Consider the following 10,439-nt stretch of genomic DNA (forward strand, 5'->3'; position numbering starts at 1 on the left):
GGGAACACGGTCATTCTGACCATTGTGGACAGATTCAGCAAGTTTGCTCATTTTGTTCCTCTCTCCAAGCTTCCATCGGCTACGGAGACGTCCGAGATCCTGGTCAGGGAGGTTTTCAGGGTTCACGGATTGCCCAGTGACATTGTGTCTGACCGTGGTCCTCAGTTTACCTCTGCTGTCTGGAAATCCTTCTGTTTGGCCATTGGAGCTACAGTCAGTCTCACTTCTGGATTTCACCCACAATCTAATGGTCAAGCGGAGAGAGCCAACCAGAAGATGGAGTCCACGCTGCGTTGTCTTGTCTCCTCTGATCCCACCTCTTGGTCATCTCAATTACCCTGGGTTGAGTATGCCCATAATACCCTTCCTTCATCTGCCACTGGGATGTCTCCCTTCCAATGCCTTTACGGATACCAACCTCCTTTGTTTCCTTCTCAGGAGAGGGATCTCTCGGTTCCCTCTGTCCAGACCCATATTCGTCGTTGCCACCAGACCTGGCATCGGGCCAGGAAGGCTCTCCTTAGAGTTTCTGACCGGTATCAGATACAGGCGAACCGTCGCCGTATTCCTGCCCCAGCTTATACGGTTTGAGATAAGGTTTGGTTGGCTACACGGGATCTTCCTCTACGGACGGAGTCAAGGAAGTTGTCACCTAAGTTCATTGGTCCGTTTGTAGTGGAGAGAATCATAAATCCTGTGGTGGTTCGACTCAAGTTGCCTGCAACACTTAGAGTGCATCCCACTTTTCATGTCTCCTGTCTCAAGCCGGTTCACCTCAGTCCTCTGTTGCCTCCTCCTCCTCGTCCTCCTCCTCCTCGGATGATCGGAGGTGGTCCTGTCTACACGGTGCGCCGCATCATGGACTCCAGACGGCGGGGTCGAGGGTACCAGTTTCTAGTGGACTGGGAAGGATATGGTCCAGAGGAGAGGAGTTGGATTCCTCGGCGACAGATTCTGGATGACGACCTGATTCGTGACTTCTACCGCCTCCATCCTGGCGCTCCAGGTAGTCCGCCCGGTGGCGTTCGTCGGAGGGGGGGTACTGTCACGAATCCCGCTTCCTGAGTCTGGGTTTGCCTGTGTGTCTGTCCTGGAGTGTGTTTCAGGTGTCCTGGAACGCACCCTGTCTGGTTGCCGGGCGAATTAGCTCATTGGGAGATTGATTTCACCCGCACCTGTTTCCCGTCAGTAATCTGCACACCTGTCCTGATCATCATCTCTACCCTTCAAAAGCTCTGACCTGACTTCCATTCCCTGCCGGATCGTTAGCCATGAACAGTATGTTGTGCCTGAGTACCAGACTCCAGTTGGATAGAATTTGTTTTGTTGTTTTCATTTACGTATTGCTTGCCTTGAACTTACCTCCGTTTGTTTTGTCTTCAGTTACTCACCTGGATCATTCACTCCATTCCCGCCTGGTTGACAGAGGATTCTGCTACTACATTGGATTCACCTATTTCCTCTCATCTACTCACCACCGCTGCCCGCTACGCCATCTGGATATATCTACCTTTTCACATTTCACTGTAAATAAATACTCACCTTCTTCCTACGCTCCTTGTCCTGGTCTGCTTCTGGGTTCGATCTTGAAAGATCGTGACACATAAACCCACATATTGTCTGCGATCAATAATAATGGAAGATGATTACATTCGGGATTGTCAAAAACAGTAGCTAGCTAACAACAACCAACTACTTGCTGTTTTGTCTTCTTCTGCAGTCGCGAAAAGACGGTGTAGTCTGTGATACTTATTTACTACCAACATCAAGTAGTAAAAACTCTACCTGATTACTAATGAAAAGCCTGTTTAGTAAAGCTATATAGTGTTTTGACTACTTATTTACTACCAACATCAATCTACCTGACTACTACTGGAAACACTACTGTTTTCCTACTGAACACTACAAAACTCGACTTGTGTATCTTGACTAGTGCGTAACTACGCATTCACTACACAGCCTCTGCATTGTCACTACTGCACAAACAGGTTTTGTACAGTAATTAGTACTTTTTCATGAGGGATTACATAGTAAGGCACTGTCTGTATGTGTGTATCTGTATGGCTCTGCATCAGCCTTTCTGTATATATTTATGTAACTATTCTGTGTATCTGCCTATGTCTATGTGAGTTTGTCTTCGTCTGCGTTTTAACGGTTTGTGTGTTGAAGACAATCTCACTGTGACTTGTGAATTTTTGTTTCTCTTCTGGTAAAGCTGTGTGATGTGCTGTGTAATTGGCAGATTTGTTTTGCAAGCGTAATGATCTCTTCCAGATGTAATTAGCCCCCGTGTGTGTGTGTGCGCCAGCCTTAGTGTCAACACTGGGACACTGTGGTAGACTGCTGCAAGGCTGTTTTTCTGTATTTTGAAAGATTTTGGGACTATATCAACAATTGACTAATAGTTTTGGGTGGAGTTTTCCTTTAAGCCATAAAGTCTCACTCTGGAGGGTACTTAAAGAGAGATGAGAGATGAGTTAAAGAGAGATGAGAGAGAAGGAAGGAGATTTAAGAAAGGGAGAGGGAGCCCACTGCAGACTCTCTTGAAGGGAGAGGAGGGTAGAGGGCGTGTGAGTGGTGCATTGAGATGATTAGTAACTGATGAGGGAGGAAGATAAACAAGGGGGATGATACAGTAGAAGGAGGCGCTGTAGGTTCCAGTTCACCCTGGGAGGCAAAGACAATAAATATCTATTCAAAAGAGGTTACGTAACAGTCGGATCCTGCAGTGTGAAATATACAACTTGCCACACTGGCAGGCAGTCTCTGGCTGGTGTTTGATTCATTTGTGACTTATCTACCTCTTGAACCCAATCAGTGGGACTGATCTAATGGTGTCTAACCAATGAGAGCGAAGAAAATGAAGTGTGTGTGTGTGATTGACAAGCATTTCGCTACTCTCGCAATAACATCTGCTAACCCTGTGTATGTGACCAATACAATTTGATTTGATTTTGTGTGTGTGTGTGTGTACTAAGGCTGTGTTTACACAGGCATCCCAATATTGATATTGTTTCCACTAATTGGTCTTTTAACCAATCACATCAGATCTTTTCACATCAGATCCAGAGCTGATCAGATTATTATAAAAAAAATAAGCAACTTTAATATTGCAGATTATGGGTTCTATCAATTTAATTGTTTGCATAATTTCTAATCCCCCTTATTTATTTGTATAGATTTTTCTCCCAACCCTACCATCCCTCACCTGATTGGAGTAAACTAATGGACAACAATACTTCTGTAACGATCGTCATGGGCTGAAGGAAGAGTGGACCAAGGTGCAGCGTTTAAAGTGTTCATGATTTAAACCAAAAACCCAAATCGAACAAAAACAACAAAACGAAAGCGAAACAGTTCTGTCTGGTGCAGACACAAAACAGAAAACAACTACCCACAAAACCAACATGGAAAATGGCAACCTAAATAGGCTCCGCAATCAGAGACAACGAGAAACAGCTGTCTCTGATTGGGAACCAACTCAGGCCACCATAAACCTACAAACCCCTAGACCCTACAAAATCTCCATAGACAAACAAAATTCCTAGACAAGACAAAAACCCCTAGACAATACAAAAACTAAACAAACCACCCTTGTCACACCCTGACCTAGACCTAATAAAAAAAATAAAAAATAAAAATATATAACTAAAGTCAGGGCGTGACAACTTCTACTGCTATTTACAGCTATTTTCGCTCACATGTCTGGTACATGTACGTGTAGTTAAAACCCAGCAAGTGCTGGGTTTTCACCCAAAGCGGCCAATCCACCATTAATTCTGATCAGTACAGTACAGTACAGGTGCATCAAAGCCGGGACCGAGAGACTGAAAAACAGCTTCTATCTCAAGGCCATCAGATAGTTAAACAGCCATCACTAGCACAGACAGGCTGCTGCCTCCATACAGACTTGGAATCATTGGCCACTTTAATAAATGGAACACTAGTCACTTTAATAATGCCACTTTAATAATGTTTACATATCTTGCTTTTCTCATCTCATATGTATATACTGTATTTTATACCATCTATTGCATCTTAGCCTATGTCGCTTTGACATTGCTTATCCATATATTTATATATTCTTATTCCATTTCTTTACTTAGATTTGTGTGTATTAGGTATTTGTTGTGGAATTGTTAGATATTACTTGTTAGGTATTGCTGCACTGTCGGAACTAGAAGCACAAGCATTTCTCTACTCTCGCAATAACATCTGCTAACCATGTGCATGTGACCAATACAATTTGATTTGATCTTAACTCCAACTCTCTGATTTCCACAGATGAACTCATCTTTCCCAGTATAATTTTGCTATTTCCTTTTACAATACATCCCTTCATTTTACTATGATGTCTTACGAGGGTCCTGAACCTCCCTATTTGTAACATTTCTACCGATATTGCCCTAAAATATATATTTTACCCAAGAGTGTAATGATATTTCCCATTGATTGATGGTGGTTTTTCAGATCACCTAACAATACAGTTTGCAGATCCATCGGAGCCCAGATTTTTTTGACATAAGAACCATTCTGAAACCTTGCTCCAAAAACAAGCCACCAATGGGCAGTACCAGAAAATATCCTTTCTTGATTCTCTCTTGATTCAGAACCTGCACAAGGCTGACTGTTCAATGCCCAATATATTGAGCATTATTTTCGTAGCAAGTATTTTATATAATAGCTTAAATTGAAACGAACGGATTGATGTGTCAATTGTTGTTTTATAGGTCAGTTCATAGACCCGATGCCAAGGTACTGGGACATCAAAAACCTGTTCCCAACTGACTTGAATTGTATATGGCATTGCTGGCAAACCTTTTGACTTTAAGTGAAACTGATAATTTTTTTTGATTTATACTAGGCATTGTAAGCCAGTCATCATTTTTATGAGCTGATCTGAATGGTCAGAAGACCAGTTGGTGAAAAAAATATTAGAAGTGGGCTGCCTGTGTAAACAAGGCTGATCTCACAACAGTTGAGCTTTATTATATAGGGCTACTCATATAAAGCTGCCAACCAGGAATCAGGGAGGGAGGGGCACAGGCTGAGGGTGAGGCTGGAGGGAAATAGAAGGGCGAGTTATCCACAAAAACACAGGATCGATCTGGTAAAGCCAATCATAGTGTCTCTTTATATTTCGCAAGAGAGAGAGGGCAAAATCCCTCAAGTCATTGTGACTGCTGCTCTGTCTCCCTGTCCCGGCTGTGAGAGGGTGCAGACAAGGACACGCCTGCCTTAACAATGTCCCAGGCACAGGTCCCAGATACTGAAACCAATCCCTCATTCCACATGACAAGTGTGGGCAGAGAATTTGGATTTGCCTGCCTCTATGTCAGGGCTCTCTATCAGGGAGGCTGGCTGATGTTTGGTGCAGGAGACAGGAGTAGTATATAATGGTGCAACTTCTTTTGCTATGGTGGTGAGCTACCTTCGCTTTTAGTAAGTGTGTAAGTGTGTGTGTATGTCCAGGTTCAGTTTGGTAGGTTGTAGATGACAGTCACACTGCCCTCTGCTGGATGTGCCCCACTCACTGCAGGTTTCTCTGCTCTAGTGTAGCATATAACATATAGTAGTAGAGGAAGTTCTTCTGGAAATACAGAGTTAATAGCTAAATCTAGTGGAATGTATAACTCATTGGTAGAGTTTGTTAAAGACTTCTGAAGGCTGAATCCTGTGCATTAACCTTAAAGTATGTATTCAGTGTTATTGTTTTAGAATGTATATGTGTAGTCCACCTTGTTTCCTGCATATCGCTATCACAGCATTGAAAAAACAGTTTGTCTGTTGGGTCCTTTGAGACATAGCTAGAAATGATAGTAGCTAGGTACTAGACTGTCTCTCAGTGAACAGCACTGAAGCATACTGTATAACAGTAGAGGCTGCTAAGGGGATGATTGCTCATAATAATGGCTGGAACGGAGCAAATGGAACGGCATCAAACACATAGAAACCATGTGTTTGATCTATTTGATACCATTCCACCTACTCCGCTCCAGCCATTACCAGGAGCCTGTCCTACCCAATTAAGGTACCACCAACCTCCTGTGCTGTATAATGTGGTTTCCTCCCTATGAGACTACAACAACACTGATCCACCACTGATTATGTGACTGACATATTGATGAGAATATCTTTCTCTGGCACCTGCTTATGTAATAGAAAATTCAAACTCATTAAATGCACAAGCACATTTACGAGGTCAGTTGTCACAAGGTAAGGAAAGAGTCAACCATGATTCTTTTCTGACCTCAATGTTTTCTGTTTGCATTTTTATGTAATTTAAAGCAGGGGCATCAGAGCGGCATTCTGGTATTCTATGTGTGATAATGAAACCAAAGAGGATTAACTAATACAAGAGTCAAAAGGTAAGATTCTGTAGATGTGTTGCTGGGACAAAAAGAAATATGCCCAAACTTGGGTAACAAGAACAAAGACAGTCGTATTTCTAATTTGAATCCTTTGACGAAAAGGCTAGTTTTTCACTTTATTCTCAGGGGAACGTTTGGCACGTACTCACATTGCAAAATTATACTTTCCCTCTCCCTTCTGACAAAAGGACTAAAATATGCTGATAAAGTCTAGACTATTCCCTGGTATTGAGAATGGTGCATTGCAATGCGGTTTGGTTTTGGGCATCAAAGTAAATATGGCAACCCGAGGGAGAAACAGTTGTTGTTTCATCTTTTGCTACTAAACAGCTTTATGCTTTTATTCACCTACACTACATAATCAAAAGTATGTGGACACCTGCTTGTCGAACATCTCATTCCAAAATCATTGGCATTAATATGGAGTTGGTCCCCCCTTTGCTGGTATAACAACCTAAACTCTTCTGGGAAGGCTTTCCACTAGATGTTGGAACATTGCAGCGGGGACTTGCTACCATTCAGCCATTGGAGCATTAGTGAGGTTGGGCACTGATTTTGGGTGATTAGGCCTGGCTTGCAGTCGCCGTTCCAATCCATCCCAAAGGTGTTCATTGGGGTTGAGGTCAGGGCTCTGTGCAGGCCAGTCAAGTTCTTCCACACCGATCTCAACAAACTATTTCTGTATCGACCTCACTTTGTGCACTGGGGCATTGTCATGCTGAAACAGGAAAGGGCCTTCCCCAAACTGTTGCCACAAAGTTCGAAGCACAGAATCGTCTACAATGTCATTGTATGCTGTAGTGTGAATATTTCCCTTCACTGGAACTAAGGGGCCTAGCCCGAACCATGACAAACAGCCCCAGACCATTATTCCTCCTCCACCAAACTTTACAGTTGGCACTATGCATTCAGGCAGGTAGCATTCTCCTGGCATCCGCCAAATTCAGATTTGTCTGTCGGACTGCCAGATAGTGAAGCGGGATTCATCACTCCAGAGAATGTGTTTCCATTGCTCCAGAGTCCAGTGGTGGCAAGCTTTACACCACTCCAGCGGACGCTTGGAATTACGCATGGTGATCTTAGGCTTGTGTGCGGCTGCTCGGCCATGGAAACCCATTTCATGAATCTCCAGACGAACAGTTCTTGTGCTGACGTTGCTTCCAGAGGTAGTTTGGAACTCAGTAGTTAGTGGACCACCGATTTTCATACACTACGCGCTTCAGCACTCGGTGGTCTCGTTCTGTGAGCTTGTGTGGCCTACCACTTCGCGGCTGAGCCGTTGTTGCTCCTAGACGTTTCCACTTCACAATAACAGCACTTACAGTTGGCAGCTCTAGCAATGCCAAAATTTGACTAACTAGCTATGTGCTCGATTTTATAAACCTGTCAGCAACGGTGTGGCTGAAATAGCCAAATCCACTAATCTGAAGTGGTGTCCACATACTACCAGAAACAATGCGCAGTGGTTTCTAGAATCTGTCTATGTGTCTCGGTCTCCCTGTTATTTCACAAAGGCTATGTTCCAGTTAGCTTTTATGAGCCGGGCTCTCCTAAAGATTTGAAGACCTCACACAGACTGCTAGCAGCCATTTAGCCAGCCTCTGCAGTTTCTGTCTCATGAAATATGTACGATGTTAAGCACAGTCATCAGTCACTTACATCTGCATGATATCCTCTTTCCTTACCAACTAACACTGACGCACGCGGCCCTGATATTCAGGCCACTGACTGACTGAACTATAGTAGAGTTCCTGTCTACCGACAATGTCCGAAAACAAAAATAAAATACCCTTCTTCGCTGTTATGAATATTTCAAAAGCTACAGTATGGTTGGTCACTGTATACCGTATGGTATTTCTGAACTAATATGAAAATGTCTCCTGCCTGGTATGAATTTTATGACAGCTGCAATCCATACTCCCAGAGTGGAGCAATGTAAAAGTTTGATGAGATTCTGTGTGTGATATATGGTGTACCTGAATAATTGTGAATCAGTAAGGAATGAGTGTGTCTTTATTTGATATTGGTATATTGGAGATGTACAGGTTGAATAAACCAGACATTTTTACCAGTGGGTTGGGACAGCAGTGGGGGGATAGATGGGTTGGAGACCAGGTTAGGGGTGTGGGTGGGAGGTGTGACTCTGGCACCAGGGTGCTGTCTCTGATCCTTTCCAAAAGTGGTGAGTCATCTCTATCTGGGCGGTACATCTCCCTCACTCCCTCCCTCCTTTCCTCCCTCCCTCCCTCCCTCCCTCCCTCCCTCCCTCCCTCCCTCCCTCCATCCCTCTGCTGCTATGCCTATTCTGTCAAAGTAATTCATGGTTTCCCTGGAAGCCCAACAAGTGCATTTCATACACATAGCCATATGAGTAACAAGCAAACCAGGTAAAAATGTAATTGATAAATATCAATGTAATATTCGGTGTGTGCAGTGTGCTATAGCTCAGTTAATAGACCCTTGTTAAAATGTGCTGAGCAGCTCTTCAACGATGCAGACACAAAGCTGGTACAGCTGCATAGTGAAGCTAGAGTCATGTAGAAGGAAATGAGAGGGGAGAGAGTTGGGAGAGCAGGTGTACTAACTAGCCTTCCTCCTTAGCCTTGATAGAGAATGAAGCAGGACTTAACCTGAGCTCGGCCAAGTGTGAAACACAAACTGTCACTCAGTGGCACACATACATGCATGAGCACACACACGCACGCACGCACGCACGCACGCACGCACGCACGCACGCACGCACGCACGCACGCACGCACGCACGCACACACACACACACACACACACACACACACACACACACACACACACACACACACACACACACACAAGCACCTACATTTTCTTAATGCAATGGAGCTTACTCATGAACCTGTCACCATTTACTTAGAACTGAAAATCAGCAATATATTTTGCTAATCAAAAAGTTACATATTAGTTTCTAACTGTCTACAGGGATTCATGTAATACTCATTTATACATAACCCAACATCTTTAGTGGTTAGCAATAGTTTGAACTTTTAATCAATATTCTTATAGTAACCTGTTGGTTAAACCTCCCTCTCCTATTTAGTTTCATGTTCCTTCTATCCACTTTCTCAAAATAACCTATTTTATGTTCCTGCACCTCTTGCATGTGTTTCATTCTCCCTCTCCTCCTCCTTTCTATTTTTCATCTCCCCTAATGTGGAGCCAACGCCCAGTTTCTGCAGTGCTGCGCAGTCTCTCCCCTCCTTTCCTCTCTGTCTCTCTGCAATGAGGGGGAGGAGGGAAGAGAGGAGGGTTTCACTATCACTCAGTAGCTCAATGCTGCAGTGCACCTAAGTTGGCCATATATATGAACATAATACACATTTAGATCAGATCGTTGGTCATTGAAATCATTTGTCAGTCACTTGCCTATACCCTCGTTCAGTAACAAGGTTATTATAGTTTTGGTTTCTATTAGTTTTTCCATTTTTATTTGGAATTTAGTTTATTTTCAGTTAGTTTTCAAACCTGATTTGGTAGTTTTTATTTAGTTTCTGTTGTATAAAAATGCAGTATTTCTATTTTGTTTTTATATTATTTAGCTTCAATTTTAGTTTCAGTGTTAGGGACAGAAAGCAGGTGTTGGCCATGTTAGGAGCCATTTGTTTTGTATAGCTTTTTCTGTGTGTGTTTTCGAGGATGTCACTTCTTACTGGGGGGCAGTAATACATAAGGTGATGGATGAGGTCATAGGTTAGGTTAGGTTAGGGGCAATCAGCAGTTGCTACATCCATTTTTGGACTTATACATTTATTATATTTACCCATTGATTCTTGAAGAATATAACTTATAAATGCCTCATGAGATTACTTCAACTATCAATCCCCATCAGAACCAAAAATATAAGCTTGTTTTCTCCAATGTTTGTAAACAAAGTAAATGTAAACAAACATTGTAAAGCCTCAAAACATGGCTCAAACTTTAATTTGTATATCATGTATCGTCAGTTATTTGAACTAATAGCTATGTTTATGAATTCTAGTGGTTACATTTCTCCAGCCACATCCCTCAGCTTTTATTTTTAACCAAACTGTGGTG

This window comes from Salvelinus namaycush, chromosome 26 (genome assembly GCF_016432855.1).
Source record: "Salvelinus namaycush isolate Seneca chromosome 26, SaNama_1.0, whole genome shotgun sequence".
NCBI classification, from domain to species: Eukaryota; Metazoa; Chordata; class Actinopteri; order Salmoniformes; family Salmonidae; genus Salvelinus; species Salvelinus namaycush.